At 49.3% G+C, this 19,385-nt stretch overlaps 1 non-coding gene across 1 annotated transcript; it reads left to right on the forward strand.

Moving 5' to 3' along the window:
* The first annotated feature begins 18,817 nt into the window (after positions 1 to 18,817).
* trnay-gua (transfer RNA tyrosine (anticodon GUA)) lies at positions 18,818 to 18,911 on the forward strand. The gene is made up of 2 exons: positions 18,818 to 18,854; positions 18,876 to 18,911. It is a non-coding gene; the product is annotated as a tRNA-Tyr (tRNA).
* The last annotated feature ends 474 nt before the right edge of the window (positions 18,912 to 19,385 follow it).

Consider the following 19,385-nt stretch of genomic DNA (forward strand, 5'->3'; position numbering starts at 1 on the left):
GAGAGAGCGAATGTGAGAGGGTGAAAATGCGAGAGAGTGAATGTGAGAGGGCGAATGGGAGAGGGTGAATGTGAGAGGGTGAATGTGAGAGGGTGAATGTGAGAGAGTGAATGTGAGAGAGTGAATGTGAGAGAGTGAATGTGAGAGAGCGAATGTGAGAGGGTGAATGTGAGAGGGTGAATGTGAGAGGGTGAATGTGAGAGGGTGAATGTGAGAGGGCGAATGTGAGAGGGTGAATGTGAGAGGGCGAATGTGAGAGAGTGAATGTGAGAGGGTGAATGTGAGAGAGTGAATGTGAGAGGGTGAATGTGAGAGAGTGAATGTGAGAGGGCGAATGTGAGAGAGCGAATGTGAGAGGGTGAAAATGCGAGAGAGTGAATGTGAGAGGGCGAATGTGAGAGGGCGAATGTGAGAGGGTGAATGTGAGAGGGCGAATGTGAGAGAGCGAATGCGAGAGGGCGAATGTGAGAGGGTGAATGTGAGAGGGCGAATGTGAGAGAGTGAATGTGAGAGGGTGAATGTGAGAGGGCGAATGTGAGAGGGCGAATGTGAGAGGGTGAATGTGAGAGGGCGAATGCGAGAGAGCGAATGCGAGAGGGCGAATGCGAGAGGGCGAATGCGAGAGGGCGAATGCGAGAGGGCGAATGCGAGAGGGCGAATGCGAGAGGGCGAATGCGAGAGGGTGAATGCGAGAGGGTGAATGTGAGAGAGTGAATGTGAGAGGGTGAATGTGAGAGGGTGAATGTGAGAGGGCGAATGCGAGAGAGTGAATGCGAGAGGGTGAATGTGAGAGAGTGAATGTGAGAGAGTGAATGTGAGAGAGTGAATGTGAGAGGGTGAATGTGAGAGGGTGAAAATGCGAGAGGGTGAATGTGAGAGAGCGAATGTGAGAGGGCGAATGTGAGAGGGCGAATGTGAGAGCGTGAATGTGAGAGGGTGAATGTCAGATGGCGAATGTGAGAGAGCGAATGTGAGAGGGTGAATGTGAGGGAGGGAATGTCAGAGGGCGAATGTGAGAGAGCGAATGCGAGAGGGCGAATGTGAGAGGGTGAATGTGAGAGGGTGAATGCGAGAGAGCGAATGTGAGAGAGCGAATGTGAGAGAGCGAAAGTGGGAGGCCGAATGTGAGAGGGTGAATGTGACAGAGGGAATGTCAGAGGGTGAATGTGAGAGGGCGAATGCGAGAGGGTGAATGTGAGAGGGTGAATGCGAGAGAGCGAATGTGAGAGAGCGAATGTGAGAGAGCGAAAGTGGGAGGGCGAATGTGAGAGGGCGAATGTGAGAGGGCGAATGTGAGAGGGTGAAAATGCGAGAGAGTGAATGTGAGAGGGCGAATGTGAGAGGGTGAATGTGAGAGGGCGAATGTGAGAGAGCGAATGTGAGAGGGTGAAAATGCGAGAGAGTGAATGTGAGAGGGCGAATGGGAGAGGGTGAATGTGAGAGGGTGAATGTGAGAGGGTGAATGTGAGAGAGCGAATGTGAGAGAGCGAATGTGAGAGGGTGAAAATGCGAGAGAGTGAATGTGAGAGGGCGAATGTGAGAGAGCGAATGCGAGAGGGCGAATGCGAGAGGGCGAATGCGAGAGGGCGAATGCGAGAGGGCGAATGTGAGAGGGCGAATGTGAGAGAGCGAATGCGAGAGAGGGAATGCGAGAGAGGGAATGTGAGAGAGCGAATGTGAGAGGGTGAATGTGAGAGGGCGAATGCGAGAGGGCGAATGCGAGAGGGCGAATGCGAGAGGGCGAATGTGAGAGAGCGAATGTGAGAGAGCGAATGCGAGAGAGCGAATGTGAGAGGGTGAATGTGAGAGAGTGAATGTGAGAGGGCGAATGTGAGAGAGCGAATGTGAGAGGGTGAAAATGCGAGAGAGTGAATGTGAGAGGGCGAATGTGAGAGGGCGAATGTGAGAGGGTGAATGTGAGAGGGCGAATGCGAGAGGGCGAATGCGAGAGGGCGAATGCGAGAGAGCGAATGCGAGAGGGCGAATGCGAGAGGGCGAATGCGAGAGGGCGAATGCGAGAGGGCGAATGTGAGAGAGTGAATGTGAGAGGGCGAATGCGAGAGAGCGAATGCGAGAGGGCGAATGTGAGAGAGTGAATGTGAGAGGGTGAATGTGAGAGGGTGAATGTGAGAGAGTGAATGTGAGAGGGTGAATGTGAGAGGGTGAATGTGAGAGGGCGAATGTGAGAGGGCGAATGCGAGAGAGTGAATGTGAGAGGGTGAATGTGAGAGAGTGAATGTGAGAGGGTGAATGTGAGAGAGTGAATGTGAGAGGGTGAAAATGCGAGAGGGTGAATGTGAGAGAGCGAATGTGAGAGGGTGAATGTGAGAGAGGGAATGTGAGAGGGTGAAAATGCGAGAGGGTGAATGTGAGAGAGCGAATGTGAGAGGGCGAATGTGAAAGGGCGAATGTGAGAGGGTGAATGTGAGAGAGGGAATGTGAGAGGGCGAATGTGAGAGCGTGAATGTGAGAGGGTGAATGTGAGAGGGCGAATGTGAGAGCGTGAATGTGAGAGGGTGAATGTCAGAGGGCGAATGTGAGAGGGCGAATGTGAGAGGGTGAATGTGAGAGGGTGAATGTGAGAGGGTGAATGTGAGAGGGTGAATGTGAGAGGGTGAATGTGAGAGAGGGAATGAGAGAGTGAATGTGAGAGAGTGAATGTGAGAGAGTGAATGTGAGAGGGTGAATGTGAGAGGGTGAATGTGAGAGGGCGAATGTGAGAGGGCGAATGTGAGAGAGCGAATGTGAGAGAGTGAATGTGAGAGGGTGAATGTGGGAGGGTGAATGTGAGAGAGTGAATGTGAGAGAGTGAATGTCAGAGGGTGAATGCGAGAGGGGGAATGCGAGAGGGCGAATGCGAGAGGGCGAATGCGAGAGGGCGAATGCGAGGGAGCGAATGCGAGAGGGCGAATGCGAGAGAGCAAATGCGAGAGGGTGAATGTGAGAGGGCGAATGTGAGCGGGCGAATGCGAGAGAGGGAATGAGAGAGTGAATGTGAGAGGGTGAATGTGAGAGAGTGAATGTGAGAGAGTGAATGTGAGAGGGTGAATGTGAGAGGGCGAATGTGAGAGGGCGAATGCGAGAGAGGGAATGCGAGAGAGGGAATGAGAGAGTGAATGTGAGAGAGTGAATGTGAGAGAGTGAATGTGAGAGAGTGAATGTGAGAGAGTGAATGTGAGAGAGTGAATGTGAGAGAGTGAATGTGAGAGAGTGAATGTCAGAGGGTGAATGTCAGAGGGTGAATACGAGAGGGGGAATGCGAGAGAGTGAATGTGAGAGGGCGAATGTGAGAGGGCGAATGCGAGAGGGCGAATGCGAGAGAGCGAATGCGAGAGAGCGAATGCGAGAGGGCGAATGCGAGAGAGTGAATGCGAGAGAGTGAATGCGAGAGAGGGAATGCGAGAGAGGGAATGCGAGAGAGGGAATGCGAGAGAGTGAATGCGAGAGGGCGAATGCGAGAGGGCGAATGCGAGAGAGCGAATGCGAGAGAGGGAATGCGAGAGAGGGAATGCGACAGAGTGAATGCGAGAGGGTGAATGCGAGAGGGTGAATGCGAGAGGGTGAATGCGAGAGGGTGAATGCGAGAGGGTGAATGCGAGAGGGCGAATGCGAGAGAGGGAATGCGAGAGAGTCAATGTGAGAGGGTGAATGCGAGAGGGTGAATGCGAGAGGGTGAATGCGAGAGGGTGAATGCGAGAGGGTGAATGCGAGAGAGCGAATGTGAGAGGGCGAATGTGAGAGAGGGAATGTGAGAGAGTCAATGTGAGAGGGCGAATGTGAGAGGGCGAATGTGAGAGGGCGAATGTGAGAGAGGGAATGTGAGAGAGCGAATGCTGAGAATCCCAACGTGGTCAGTTTTCGGTAAAATATTAAGATGCCTACGTGGCAAAGAAGCAGAATGTAAAATGGTTAGAAAGGGTTAATTAGTTAGTAACTGAGATTGGTACAGGTGGCCTGGCCTCCTGCTGGGCCATATGTTTGCGTAGTCAGCAGGTTTGCATGGTCTTAGCAATGTCGAGTGTTTGATGTGATTCAAGGACTGGTCTGAATGTCTCCATGTTTATGGCAGATCAATATAGGTAACGAGCTTAGCCAAAGTTGAAAGACATTCCAGGTTGGGAGATAAGGAACAGAAGGAACAGGGAAGAACATTCCAAGTTGGAAGGTGAGGAAGTATACCCTTTGATGTCTAACAGCAACATGGTCAGCACATGGACGATTTATGATTGGCCGGAAATAATGTAACCTCGCATGGCAACCTGTGCCCGGCTTATGATTGGTGTTGACCCTCGTTAAGTATGTTCCAACCCCTATTGATTGTATAAAAACGTGTGGATTTCTGTATGTTTTTGTTCTTGCTCTGCCAGCATAGAGGGACTCTATCAGGAGTCCAAATCAATGCTGCAGACTAAGAACCCTGCTATTAAAGTTGTGCTGAACTTTAAAATGTATTCGACTTCAGTTTATACTGAACCAGACTGAGGGGAAAGAATCCGGATCGTCAATGCGAGAGGGCGAATGTGAGAGGGTGAATGTGAGAGGGCGAATGTGAGAGGGCGAATGTGAGAGAGCGAATGTGAGAGGGCGAATGTGAGAGAGCGAATGCGATTGGGTGAATGTGAGAGAGTGAATGTGAGAGAGCGAATGTGAGAGGGCGAATGTGAGAGGGCGATTGTGAGAGGGCGAATGTGAGAGCGCGAATGTGAGAGAGCGAATGTGAGAGGGCGAATGTGAGAGGGCGAATGTGAGAGGGCGAATGTGAGAGAGGGAATGTGAGAGTGAATGTGAGAGAGTGAATGTGAGAGGGCGAATGTGAGAGGGCGAATGTGAGAGGGCGAATGTGAGAGGGCGAATGTGAGAGGGCGAATGCGAGAGCGTGAATGCGAGAGGGTGAATGCGAGAGGGTGAATGCGAGTGAGTGAATGCGAGAGGGTGAATGCGAGAGGGTGAATGCGAGAGGGTGAATGCGAGAGGGTGAATGCGAGAGGGTGAATGCGAGAGGGTGAATGCGAGAGGGTGAATGCGAGAGGGTGAATGCGAGAGCGTGAATGCGAGAGAGCGAATGTGAGAGGGCGAATGCGAGAGGGTGAATGTGAGAGAGTGAATGAGAGAGAGTGAATGTGAGAGAGTGAATGTGAGAGTGAATGTGAGAGGGTGAATCTGAGAGGGCGAATGTGAGAGAGTGAATGTGAGAGGGTGAATGTGAGAGAGTGAATGTGAGAGGGTGAATGTGAGAGGGCGAATGCGAGAGGGCGAATGCGAGAGAGCGAATGCGAGAGAGGGAATGCGAGAGGGTGAATGTGAGAGAGGGAATGCGAGAGAGGGTGAATGTGAGAGAGTGAAGGTGAGAGAGTGAAGGTGAGAGGGTGAATGTGAGAGAGTGAATGTGAGGGAGTGAATGTGAGAGGGTGAATGTGAGAGGGCGAATGTGAGAGAGCGAATGTGAGAGAGCGAATGTGAGAGGGCGAATGTGAGAGGGCGAATGCGAGAGGGCGAATGCGAGAGGGCGAATGCGAGAGGGCGAATGCGAGAGAGGGAATGCGAGAGAGGGTGAATGTGAGAGAGTGAAGGTGAGAGAGTGAAGGTGAGAGAGTGAAGGTGAGAGAGTGAATGTGAGAGAGTGAATGTGAGAGGGTGAATCTGAGAGGCCGAATGCGAGAGAGGGAATGCGAGAGAGGGAATGCGAGAGGGTGACTCTGAGAGGGTGACTGTGAGAGGGTGACTGTGAGAGAGTGACTGTGAGAGAGCAAATGTGAGAGGGTGAATGTGAGAGGGTGAATGTGAGAGAGTGAATGTGAGAGAGTGAATGTGAGAGAGTGAATGTGAGAGAGTGAATGTGAGAGGGTGAATGTGAGAGAGTGAATGAGAGAGGGTGAATGTGAGAGAGTGAATGAGAGAGAGTGAATGTGAGAGAGTGAATGTGAGAGTGAATGTGAGAGGGTGAATCTGAGAGGGCGAATGCGAGAGAGCGAATGCGAGAGGGTGACTCTGAGAGAGTGACTGTGAGAGAGTGAATGTGAGAGAGCGAATGTGAGAGGGTGAATGTGAGAGGGTGAATGTGAGAGGGTGAATGTGAGAGGGTGAATGTGAGAGGGTGAATGTGAGAGGGTGAATGTGAGAGGGTGAATGCGAGAGGGTGAATCTGAGAGGGTGAATCTGAGAGGGTGAATGTGAGAGGGTGAATCTGAGAGGGTGAATGCGAGAGAGGGAATGCGAGAGAGGGAATGCGAGAGAGCGAATGCGAGAGAGCGAATGCGAGAGGGTGACTGTGAGAGAGTGAATGTGAGAGAGCGAATGTGAGAGAGCGAATGTGAGAGAGCGAATGTGAGAGGGTGAATGCGAGAGGGTGAATGCGAGAGAGCGAATGCGAGAGGGTGACTGTGAGAGAGTGAATGTGAGAGAGCGAATGTGAGAGAGCGAATGTGAGAGGGTGAACCTGAGAGGGCGAATGCGAGAGGGTGAATGTGAGAGGGTGAATGCGAGAGGGTGAATGCGAGAGGGTGACTCTGCGAGGGTGACTGTGAGAGAGCGAATGTGAGAGAGCGAATGTGAGAGGGCGAATGTGAGAGGGTGAATGTGAGAGAGTGAATGTGAGAGGGTGAATGTGAGAGGGCGAATGCGAGAGAGGGAATGCGAGAGAGCGAATGCGAGAGGGTGACTCTGCGAGGGTGACTGTGAGAGAGCGAATGTGAGAGAGCGAATGTGAGAGGGCGAATGTGAGAGGGTGAATGTGAGAGAGTGAATGTGAGAGGGTGAATGTGAGAGAGTGAATGTGAGAGGGTGAATGTGAGAGAGTGAATGTGAGAGAGTGAATGCGAGAGAGGGAATGCGAGAGAGGGAATGCGAGAGAGGGAATGCGAGAGAGGGAATGCGAGAGAGGGAATGCGAGAGAGCGAATGCGAGAGAGCGAATGCGAGAGGGTGAATGTGAGAGGGTGAATGTGAGAGGGTGAATGTGAGAGAGTGAATGTGAGAGCGTGAATGTGAGAGGGTGACTGTGAGAGAGCGAATGTGAGAGGGTGACTGTGAGAGAGCGAATGTGAGAGAGCAAATGTAAGAGGGTGAATGTGAGAGGGTGAATGTGAGAGGGTGAATGTGAGAGGGTGAATGTGAGAGGGTGAATGTGAGAGAGTGAATGTGAGAGCGTGAATGTGAGAGCGTGAATGTGAGAGGGTGACTGTGAGAGAGCGAATGTGAGAGAGCGAATGTAAGAGGGTGAATGTGAGAGGGTGAATGTGAGAGGGTGAATGTGAGAGAGTGAATGTGAGAGAGTGAATGTGAGAGAGTGAATGTGAGAGGGTGAATGTGAGAGAGTGAATGTGAGAGAGTGAATGTGAGAGAGTGAATGTGAGAGGGTGACTGTGAGAGGGTGAATGTGAGAGAGTGAATGTGAGAGGGCGAATGTGAGAGAGTGAATGTGAGAGAGTGAATGTGAGAGGGTGAATGTGAGAGAGTGAATGTGAGAGGGCGAATGTGAGAGGGCGAATGCGAGAGAGGGAATGCGAGAGGGCGAATGCGAGAGGGCGAATGCGAGAGAGGGAGTGCGAGAGGGTGAATGTGAGAGAGGGAATGCGAGAGAGGGTGAATGTGAGAGAGTGAATGTGAGAGAGTGAATGTGAGAGAGTGAATGTGAGAGGGTGAATGTGAGAGAGTGAATGTGAGAGAGTGAATGTGAGAGAGTGAATGTGAGAGGGTGACTGTGAGAGGGTGAATGTGAGAGAGTGAATGTGAGAGAGTGAATGTGAGAGGGTGAATGTGAGAGAGTGAATGTGAGAGAGTGAATGTGAGAGAGTGAATGTGAGAGGGTGAATGTGAGAGGGCGAATGTGAGAGGGCGAATGTGAGAGGGCGAATGTGAGAGGGCGAATGTGAGAGGGCGAATGTGAGAGGGCGAATGTGAGAGAGAGAATGAGAGAGGACGAATGAGAGAATGAATGTGAGAGAGTGAATGTGAGAGGGTGAATGTGAGAGGGTGAATGTGAGAGGGCGAATGTGAGAGGGCGAATGTGAGAGGGCGAATGTGAGAGGGCGAATGTGAGAGGGCGAATGTGAGAGGGGGAAAGTGAGAGGGCGAATGTGAGAGGGTGAATGTGAGAGGGTGAATGTGAGAGGGCGAATGTGAGAGGGCGAATGTGAGAGGGCGAATGTGAGAGGGCGAATGTGAGAGGGCGAATGTGAGAGGGCGAATGTGAGAGGGCGAATGTGAGAGGGCGAATGTGAGAGAGTGAATGTGAGAGGGTGAATGTGAGAGAGTGAATGTGAGAGGGTGAATGTGAGAGGGTGAATGTGAGAGAGTGAATGTGAGAGGGCGAATGTGAGAGAGTGAATGTGAGAGGGTGAATGTGAGAGGGTGAATGTGAGAGAGTGAATGTGAGAGTGTGAATGTGAGAGAGTGAATGTGAGAGCGTGAATGTGAGAGCGTGAATGTGAGAGGGTGAATGTGAGAGGGCGAATGTGAGAGAGTGAATGTGAGAGGGAGAATGTGAGAGGGCGAATGTGAGAGAGCGAATGTGAGAGGGAGAATGTGAGAGGGCGAATGTGAGAGGGCGAATGTGAGAGGGAGAATGTGAGAGGGCGAATGTGAGAGAGCGAATGTGAGAGGGAGAATGTGAGAGGGCGAATGTGAGAGGGCGAATGTGAGAGGGCGAATGTGAGAGGGCGAATGTGAGAGGGTGAATGTGAGAGGGCGAATGTGAGAGGGCGAATGTGAGAGGGCGAATGTGAGAGGGCGAATGTGAGAGGGCGAATGTGAGAGGGCGAATGTGAGAGGGCGAATGTGAGAGGGCGAATGTGAGAGGGCGAATGTGAGAGGGCGAATGTGAGAGGGCGAATGTGAGAGAGCGAATGTGAGAGAGCGAATGTGAGAGGGTGAATGTGAGAGAGTGAATGTGAGAGGGTGAATGTGAGAGGGCGAATGTGAGAGGGCGAATGTGAGAGGGCGAATGTGAGAGGGTGAATGTGAGAGGGTGAATGTGAGAGGGCGAATGGGAGAGAGGGAATGTGAGAGGGTGAATGTGAGAGGGCGAATGTGAGAGGGCGAATGTGAGAGGGTGAATGTGAGAGAGCGAATGTGAGAGGGTGAATGTGAGAGGGTGAATGTGAGAGGGTGAATGTGAGAGCGTGAATGTGAGAGCGTGAATGTGAGAGGGTGAATGTGAGAGGGTGAATGTGAGAGGGTGAATGTGAGAGGACGAATGAGAGAGTGAATGTGAGAGGGTGAATGTGAGAGGGTGAATGTGAGAGGACGAATGAGAGAGTGAATGTGAGAGGGTGAATGTGAGAGGGTGAATGTGAGAGGGTGAATGTGAGAGGGTGAATGTGAGAGGACGAATGAGAGGGTGAATGTGAGAGGGTGAACGTGAGAGGGGGAATGTGAGAGGACGAATGAGAGAGTGAATGTGAGAGGGTGAATGTGAGAGGGTGAATGTGAGAGGGTGAATGTGAGAGGGGGAATGTGAGAGGACGAATGTGAGGGTGAATGTGAGAGGGTGAACGTGAGAGGGGGAATGTGAGAGGACGAATGTGAGAGGACGAATGAGAGGGTGAATGTGAGAGGACGAATGAGAGGGTGAATGTGAGAGGGTGAACGTGAGAGGGGGAATGTGAGAGGACGAATGTGAGAGGACGAATGAGAGGGTGAATGTGAGAGGGTGAACGTGAGAGGGGGAATGTGAGAGGACGAATGTGAGAGGACGAATGAGAGGGTGAATGTGAGAGGGTGAACGTGAGAGGGCGAATGTGAGAGGGCGAATGTGAGAGGGCGAATGTGAGAGGGCGAATGGGAGAGGGCGAATGGGAGAGGGCGAATGTGAGAGGGCGAATGCGAGAGAGGGAATGCGAGAGAGGGAATGCGAGAGAGGGAATGCGAGAGAGGGAATGCGAGAGAGGGAATGCGAGAGAGGGAATGCGAGAGGGCGAATGCGAGAGGGCGAATGCGAGAGAGGGAATGCGAGAGGGCGAATGCGAGAGGGCCAATGCGAGAGGGCGAATGCGAGAGGGCGAATGCGAGAGGGCGAATGCGAGAGGGCGAATGCGAGAGGGCGAATGCGAGAGAGCGAATGCGAGAGAGTGAATGCGAGAGGTTGAATGCGAGAGAGTGAATGCGAGAGGGTGAATGCGAGAGGGTGAATGCGAGAGGGTGAATGCGAGAGGGTGAATGCGAGAGAGTGAATGCGGGAGGGTGAATGCGAGAGGTTGAATGCGAGAGAGTGAATGCGAGAGAGTGAATGCGAGAGGGTGAATGGGAGAGGGTGAATGCGAGAGGGTGAATGCGAGAGAGTGAATGCGAGAGGGTGAATGCGAGAGGGTGAATGCGAGAGGGTGAATGCGAGAGGGTGAATGCGAGAGGGTGAATGCGAGAGGGTGAATGCGAGAGAGGGAATGCGAGAGAGCGAATGGGAGAGGGCGAATGCGAGAGGGCGAATGCGAGAGGGTGAATGCGAGAGGTTGAATGTGAGAGAGTGAATGCGAGAGAGTGAATGCGAGAGAGTGAATGCGAGAGAGAGAATGTGAGAGAGTGAATGTGGGAGAGTGAATGAGAGAAGACGAATGAGAGGGTGAATGTGAGAGGGCGAATGCGAGAGGGTGAATGCGAGAGAGTGAATGCGAGAGAGTGAATGCGAGAGAGTGAATGCGAGAGAGTGAATGCGAGAGGGTGAATGCGAGAGGGTGAATGTGAGAGGGTGAATGCGAGAGAGTGAATGTGAGAGGGTGAATGTGAGAGAGTGAATGTGAGAGATTGAATGAGAGAGGGTGAATAGGAGAGGGTGAATAGGAGAGGGTGAATAGGAGAGGGTGAACGCGACAGAGTGAACGCGAGAGAGGGAACGCGAGAGAGTGAACGCGAGAGAGTGAACGCGAGAGAGGGAACGCGAGAGAGTGAACGCGAGAGAGTGAACGCGAGAGAGTGAACGCGAGAGAGTGAACGCGAGAGAGTGAACGCGAGAGAGTGAACGCGAGAGAGCGAACGCGAGAGCGAATGTGAGAGGGTGAATGTGAGAGTGGGAATGTGAGAGAGGGAATGTGAGTCCAGCAGTGGGCTCGGTGTGGAGAATGAAGTGGGGCAGGTGGAGCATGTTTCAGTGGGGCAGCAGTGATCATAATCTCATTGGGTTTAGAATAGTTACGGAAAAGGACAAGGAACAAACAAATGTGAAAATACTGAACCGATTGGAGGGCAAATTCCAATGAGTTAAAAAGGGATCTTGTCCAGGTGGATTGGAATCAAAAATTGGCAACAATATTAATTGAACAATGGGAGGCCTTGAAGGAGGAGTTGGTTCAGGTCCAGAGTGGACAGATCCCTACGGGAGAGAAAGGAAGGGCATCCAAAGCTCAAGCTCCCTGGATGACTAAAGAAAGGAATCTTACAACACCAGGTTATAGTCCAACAAATTTATTTTAAAATCACAAGCTTTCGGAGATTATCTCCTTCGTCAGATGAATCTCCACATCATGATGACTAAAGAGATAGAGATTAAAATGAAACAGAAAAAGGAGGCTTATGACGAATGTAAGGTTCATAATACAGTCGTGAACCAGGCTGAACAAAGAAAGTACAGAGGAGATCTAAAAAAGGGAATAAGAGGTGCAAAGAGAGAATATGAGAATAGATTGGTGGTTAACATAAAAGGGAATCCAAAAGTCTTTTATAAACATACAAACAGTAAAAGGGGAGTCAAAGGAAGGGTGGGGTCGATTAGGGACAAAAAAGGAGATCTTCTTGTGGAGGCAGAGGGCATGGCTGAGGCACTAAATGAATACTTTACATCCGTCTTCACCAGAGAAGAGGATTCTGCCATTGTACAGTAAAGGAGGAGGTAGTAGTGATATTGGAGACGATAAAAATAGATAAAGAGGAGGTACTTAAAAGATTGGCAGTGCTCAAAGTAAAAAAGTCTTTCGGTCCAGATGGGATGCCTCCGAGATTACTGAGGGAAGTAAGGGTGTCGATAGCGGAGGCTCTGACCACAATCTTCCAATCCTCCTTGGATATGGGAGTGGTGTCTGAGGAATGGAGGATTGCAAGTGTCACACCCCTGTTCAAGAATATGGGAGAGGGATAAACCCGGCAATTACAGGCCAGTCAGCCTAACGTCGGTGGTGGGAAACTTCTCGAGGCCAGAATCCGGGACAAAATTAATTCTCACTTGGAAGAACGTGGGTTAATAAATGACAGTCAATATAGATTTGTTGAAAGTAGATTTGTTAAAAGTAAAATCATTTAATTTGATTGAGTTCTTCAATGAAATAACGGAGAGGGTTGATGAGGGTAGTGCACTCGATGTTGTGTACACGGACATTTCAAAGGCGTTTGGTAAAGTACCACCGAATGGACCTGTTGGTAAAATTGAAGCCCATGGCAGCATGGGTGCAAAATTGGCTGAGAGACAGAATGCAGAGTGCAGTGGTGAACCGTTGTTTCACAGACTGGAAGGAAGTATACAGTGATGTTCCACAGTGATGTTCCGCAGGGGTTGGTGTTAGGACCATGACTCTTTTTGATATATATTGATGGCCTGGACGTGTAAGTAGTGGGGTGCTGCAAGGATCAGTGCTTGGGCCTCAGCTATTTACAATATATATCAATGACTTCGATGATGGGACCAAGTGTGATGTATCCAAGTTTGCTGACGACATGAAGCTCGGTGGGAAAGTAAACTGTGAGGAGGACACAAAGAGCCTGCAAAGGGATATAGACAGGTTAAGTGAGTGGGCAAGAAGGTGGAAGATAGAGTATAATGTGGGGAAATGTGAGGTTATTCACTTTGGTAGGGAGAATAGAAAAACAGAATTTTTAAAATGGTGAGAAACTATTAAATGTTGGTGTTCAGAGAGATTGGATGTCCTCGTACAAGAAACACCGAAAGATAACATGCAGGTACTGCAAGCAATTAGGAAGGGAAATAGAATGTTGGAATTTATTGCAAGGGGGTTGGAGTCGAAGAATAAGGAAGTCTTGTTGCAATTATACAGGGCTTTGGTGAGACCACACCTGGAATACTGTGGACAGTTGTGCTCTCCTTATCTGAGGAAGGGCATATGCAGCGAAGGTTCACAGGATTGATTCCTGGGATGAGACAGTTGTCCAATGAGGAGAAATTGAACAGAATGGGCCTATACTCTCTGGAGTTCAGAAGAATGTTCGATATTTTATCAGTACATTAAGAACAAGAGGATAGCTCAGGAAAAGGTGGGACCTATCAGGGATGATAAGGGTAACTTGTGTGTCGAAGCAGAACATGTGGGTAGGGTTTGAAATGAATATTTTTTCTCCGTATTGACAAAGGAACAGGATGATCTGGACGTAGTAGTTAAAAGAGGACAGTTGTGAAATATTGGATCAGGTAAACATAACGAGAGAGGAAGTACCAGAGGGACTGGAATCCTTGAAAGTTGATAAGTCACTAGGGCCGGATGGATTGTTTCCTGGGCTATTGGAGGAAGCCAGGGAGGAAATAGCGGATGCTCTGAGGATCATTTTCCAATCCTCACTAGATACAGGGGAGGTACCAGAAGACTGGAAGACTGCAAACGTAAAACCATTGTTTAAAAAGGTTACAAGGGAAAGACCGAACAATTATAGGCCGGTCAGTCTTACCTCGGTGGTGGGCAAACTATTACAATCAATACTGAGAGATAGGATAAACTGTCACTTGGAAAGGCATGGTTTAATTAGGGATAGTCAGCATGGATTTGTTCAGGGAAGGTCATGCCTTCCAAATCTGATTAAATTATTTGAGGAAGTGACAAGGAGGATTGATGAGGGTCGTGCTGTTGGATGTTGTCTACATGGATTGTAGCAAGGCATTTGACAAGGTCCCACGTGGCAGACTGGTCAGAAAGGTAAAAGCCCATGGGATACAGGGAAATGTGGTGAATTAGATCCAAAATTGGCTCAGTAACAGGAAACAAAGGGTAAAAGTTGATGGATATCTTTGCGAATGGAAATCTGTTTCCAGTGGTGTGCCATCGGGCTCAGTGTTGGGTCCCTGCTGTTTGTGGTATATCTTAATGATTTGGACTTGAATGTCGGGAGCATGATAGGCAAATGTGCAGATAATACAAAAACTTTTTTACCCAGAGGGTGGTGGGTGCATGGAATTCACTGCCCGAATTGGTGGTAGAGGTAGGGACCCTCAACTCTTTTAAAAAGTACCTGGACCTGCACCTAAAGTGCTGTAAGCTGCAGGGCTACGGACCGGGTGCTGGAAGGTGGGATTAGAATGGGCACCTGGTTGTTCTTCGAGCCGGCGCGGACACAATGGGCCGAATGGCCCCTTTCTGTGCTGTATCTTTTCTATGGTTCTAGGAATGAGAGGTGATCTCATTGAAACTTGTAAGATTCTGAGAGGGCTTGAGAGGGTACATACTGAGAGGATGCTTCCCCTGGCTGGAGAGTGTCGAAGTACTAGCACTGTCTCAGGATAAGGGGTCGGCCATTTAAGACTGAGATGAGAAGGAATTTCATCACTGAGAGGGTTGTAAATCTTTGGAATTCTCTCCCTCAGAGGGCTGTGGATGCAAGGCTGAGATTGATAGATTTTTGGACTCGAAGGGAATCAAGGGATATGTGGATTGCTCCCTGACCGATCACCATTTCTCCTTCATCTTCAGACGCCCCCTGACCTTCACCATTTCTCCTGCATACACAGACGCTCCTTGCCCGATCACCATTTCTCATTCATCGACAGACTCCCCCGACCTTCACCATTTCTTTTTCATTTACAGACGCTCCCCGATCTGTCATCATTTATCGTCTATTTGCAGATGCTCCCTGACCGATCACCACTTATCCTTCATTTACAGACTCTCCCTGACCGATCACCATTTCTCCTTCATTTACAGATACTCCCTGACCGATCACCATTTCTCCTTCATTTACAGATACTCCCTGACTGATCATCATTTCTCCGTCATTGACAGACACTTCCTGACCAATACCCATTTCTTCATCATTTACAGACGCTCCCTGACCAATCACCATTTCTCCTTCATTTACAGACGCTCCCTGACCAATCACCATTTCTCCTTCATTTACAAATGCTCCCTGACCCGTCACCATTTCGCCTTCATTTACACACACTCCCTGACCGATCACGATTTCTCCTTCATTTACAGACGCTCCCTGACCGATCACCATTTCTCCTTCATTTACAGACGCTCCCTGACCGATCACCATTTCTCCTTCATTTACAGACGCTCCCTGACCGATCACGATTTCTCCTTCATTTACAGACGCTCCCTGACCGATCATCATTTCTCATTCATTTACAGACGCTCCCTGACCGATCACCATTTCTCCTTCATTTACAGACGCTCCCTGACCGATCACCATTTCTCCTTCATTTACAGACGCTCCCTGACCGATCACCATTTCTCCTTCATTTACAGACGCTCCCTGATTCGATGAGTCACGAGGTTTGACGCTGACTCTGCGCATGCTCGGAGGCCGCGGGCCGTTTGTCGAGTTTCGGGTCTGATCTAAACCGGAGCCCCCGGAGTGTAGAGAGAGAGAGGAGAATGTTCACTGTTTGATATTCGGGCCCGGGGCCGCACTCGGGGTTTGTGAAGCCCCCGCCCCCTCCCCCGGGGTTTATTAACCCGCTCCCCCCGCCCATCTCTCACCTGTTGCGGACACGATCTCGGCCTCACTCCCCGCCCGCCGCGCATGCTCAGCTCACACTGCCCGGGTGATTGACGGGAGCTCCGGACCAATAGGAAGAGCGGAGAGGGACTGGAGGACCGAGCGGGCGGTTGGTCCTCCAACCAATGGGAGTGTGTGAGGGGCGGGACTTGCGGCACCGAGTGGGCGGGGCTGAGCCCGGATCTCCCTCATTGGCTGAAACTCTGCCTCATTTTGAAAGCTGATTGGTGTGAAACTCTTGGGGAAAACTGGCCCTTTGTGTTGTGGAGAAAAACCGATGGAACCGAGTGGGTGGAGCAAAGATTTCAACATTGGGAATGAAATGGATTAATTCAGGACAGACAGCAGGGATTATTGGAGGGAATAACACAGTGTGGGGATAAAATGCAATGGAGGTTGTGAAGATGGATTGTTAAAAAGTGTTTGAGAAGATGCCGGACAGGAGGCTTGTTGATCAGATTCAAGCTCCAGATCCCTTTCAACCCTCACACAACACAAACCCATCAATCTCAATATTGAACATTTCAATCGAGCCCCAGCATCCACAGCCTTTCGGGGAAGTGAGTTTATGATTTCCACCACCATTTGTGTGAAAAATTACTATCTTATTTTGCTCATAAATGACCTCGCTCTAATGTTAAGATTATCAAGAAGTTGTCAGATGGAGTATCATGTGGGGAAATGTGAAATTATTCACTTTGGTGGGAAGAATAGAAAAGCAGAATATTTTTTTTAAAAGGTGAGAGACTAAGAAATGCTGTTGTTCAGAGGTTTTTGGGTGTCCTTGTACACGGATCACATGAAGTTAATATGCAGGTACAGCAAACAATTAGGAAAGCAAATGGTATGTTGGCCTTTATTGCAAGGGGGTTGGAGTATAAGAGTAAGGAAGTCTTGCTGCAGTTATATGGGGCTTTGGTGAGACCACACCTGGAGTACTGTGTACAGTTTTGGTCTCCTGACCGGAGGAAGGATATACTTGCCTTCGAGGGGGTGCCACAAAGGTTCACTGGATTGATTCCTGGGATGAGATGGTTGTTGTGTGAGGAGAGATTGAACAGAATGGCCCCATAATCTCTGGAATTTAGAAGAATGAGAGGTGATCTAATTGACACGTCTAAAATTCTTAGAGGGCTTGGCAGGGTAGATGCTGAGAGGCTGTTTCCCCTGGCTGGAGAGTCTAGAACTAGGAGGCATAGTCTCAGGATAAGGGATCTGCCATTTAGGACAGAGATAAGGAAAAATTTCTTCACTCAGAAGGTGGTGAATTTTTGGAATTCTCTACCCCAGAGGGCTGTGGACGCTCAGACGTTGAATATATACAAGAATGAGATCGAGAGATTTTTGGACACAGAAGGACTCAAGGAATCAGGCAGGAAAGTGGAGTTAAGGTAGAAGATCAGCCATGTACTTACTGAATGGCAGAGCAGGCTCGAGGGGCCCACTCATGCTCCTATTTCTTATGCCCTCTTGTTCTGGATTCCTCCTCCAGATTAAATCATTTCTCTGTATCTACCTTATTGAATCCCTTTATTATTTTAATCATCTCGATGAGATCACATCTCAATGTTTTAAACTCATTGGAATAAAAACCAAGTTTATGCAACCCGTCCTCATAATTTAATCCTTTTAACCCCGGCGTCATTCTGGTGAATCTGCACTGTATCTTTCCCAAGGCCGATTTATCTCTCCTTAGGTTCGGTGCCCTGTTCTCCAGGTGGGGTCTGACCAAGGTTCTTTACAACTGAAGCATCACTTCTGTATTCCAACCCCACTCAAGATAAAGATCAACATTAAATTAGACTTGTTGATTATTGTCAAGATTTGAAAGGTATTTGCAAAGGATTCGAGGGGATCTTAGAGTTGGGATTTTTCTTTATTCTGTCCACTCAAGGAGTTTGATAACAGACTTACTCCTTTGAATTTAGTGCTGGATTATTGGGCCGTGATGTGTTTACTTGTTTGTATTTTGTTAAATACATTTGCAGAGTGGATTTAAATCGAAGCCGAGATTCCCAGACCTGATGCTCTATTCACACATCGAAGGTGAGAGAGATGCTGTGGGACACACGATAAGTCCAGTAGCTGAAAGTGATTCACAGACTGGGTTTTGTGTTTAGTGATCCTGGGTACATTACTGATACCTTCCCTGGATCCCAAGGCTGGGAGAGGCACTCGGGAAGGACCGGGAAACTGGGACTTGGCCATGAGAGTAATTGAAGGTATGAGAACTGAAATCATCTGAAGTGAGAAAGGAGAAAAGGCATAATAATCGGTAATTAGGACATCAATTAGTCTCTTATCTTGAATTCATCAAGTAATTGACCCATTCTGTTTTAAACAAAGTTGATTTATTTGACATAGATCCAGAATATTGAATTTCAGCCCAGTTACAGCGGTTATTAACATCATCAGAAACAAATCCCAACTGCCAGAATGAAGTTCTGCTGCTGAAACCCTCATCCGTGCCTTTGTTTACCTCTAGACTCGACTATTCCAATGCTCTCCAGGCCCGGCCTTCCACTTTACATCCTCCGTAAACTTGAACCCACAATCTCCAGATCAATAATCAGTCGCATTATTCATTGTGTCACTGGCCCAGGCTGTGGAGAACACGGAGCAGCTCACACTCCCACAGCACTGCGGTATGAGCAGGTACCGAGTCAGCCTCAGTCATGATCACTGGAATCCACGAGTCCGGGTGTGTCAAAGGTGCACGGTGAACAATCACCAAAGTGAAACATTTTTGCCGCTTCCCTTCGATATCTCAGCTGGTAGCGCGACAAGACTGTCGTGGAAAATAAGATAAAGTCATCCTTACGTGATTTGTTCAATTCCTGCTCGAAGGAGTACGCGTGATTTTGCAATAAGCAGCAATTAGTTCAAGGTCGCTCTCTTAACTTTACAGGCACCTTACAGATTAACATGTTGCCATGAAGGCACAGGACGCCTCTTTTCCTTTCTCAAACCTTAAAACTTTTTGTGTCTGCCCAAACAAGGCTGTTTTGCCTCTGCTCACCAGCAGGGAGTGCTTTTGAGCAGCAATACTTCAAAACACTCAGCTCTGGCTTTCAGGCAAAAGAAGTCTTCGATCAGCACCGGACTCCATGAGTCTGAACATGTCAACAGAAGCACGGTGAACAATCACCAAAGACAATTCTTTGTATCGCTTCCCTTCGATAGCTCAGCTGGTAGAGCGGAGGACTGTAGTGAATTAAACAAAGTAAAGTCATCCTTAGGTCGCTGGTTCAATTCCGGCTCGAAGGAGTGAGTGTGCTTTTGGAATAAGCAGCAATTACCTCAAGGTCGCTCTCTTAACTTTACAGGCAGTTTACAGATTAACATGTTGCCACTGAGTCACAGGACACCGCTTTTCATTTCTTGAAGCTTTCTGTGTCTGCCCGAGCACGGCTGTTTCACTCGAGCATTTGCCTCTGCTCACCAGCAGGGAGTGCCTTTGAGCAGCAACACTTCAAATCGCCCTCAATTTCAGGCAAAAAGGTCTTCGATCAGTCAGTCAGACAGGGCTCACGCTGCTCCCTCAGGCTCGGGCGGCTGTTGCTTTCCGGTGACCTCGTCTTCCTTCCGCAGGCTCGGGCTCTTCTCAGCATCATTCATGATTACTGTGGCTTCCCGTTCTGCTGTTCCTCACTTGCTGATGCTCGATACCGCCGATTGGAGCAAAGTATTTAATATATTCAGGGAGCGGCAACCCAGGCAAGATTTCTCTGCTGGTCGTGG

Source organism: Heptranchias perlo, unplaced genomic scaffold (assembly GCF_035084215.1).
Source record: "Heptranchias perlo isolate sHepPer1 unplaced genomic scaffold, sHepPer1.hap1 HAP1_SCAFFOLD_636, whole genome shotgun sequence".
Classification (NCBI taxonomy): domain Eukaryota; kingdom Metazoa; phylum Chordata; class Chondrichthyes; order Hexanchiformes; family Hexanchidae; genus Heptranchias; species Heptranchias perlo.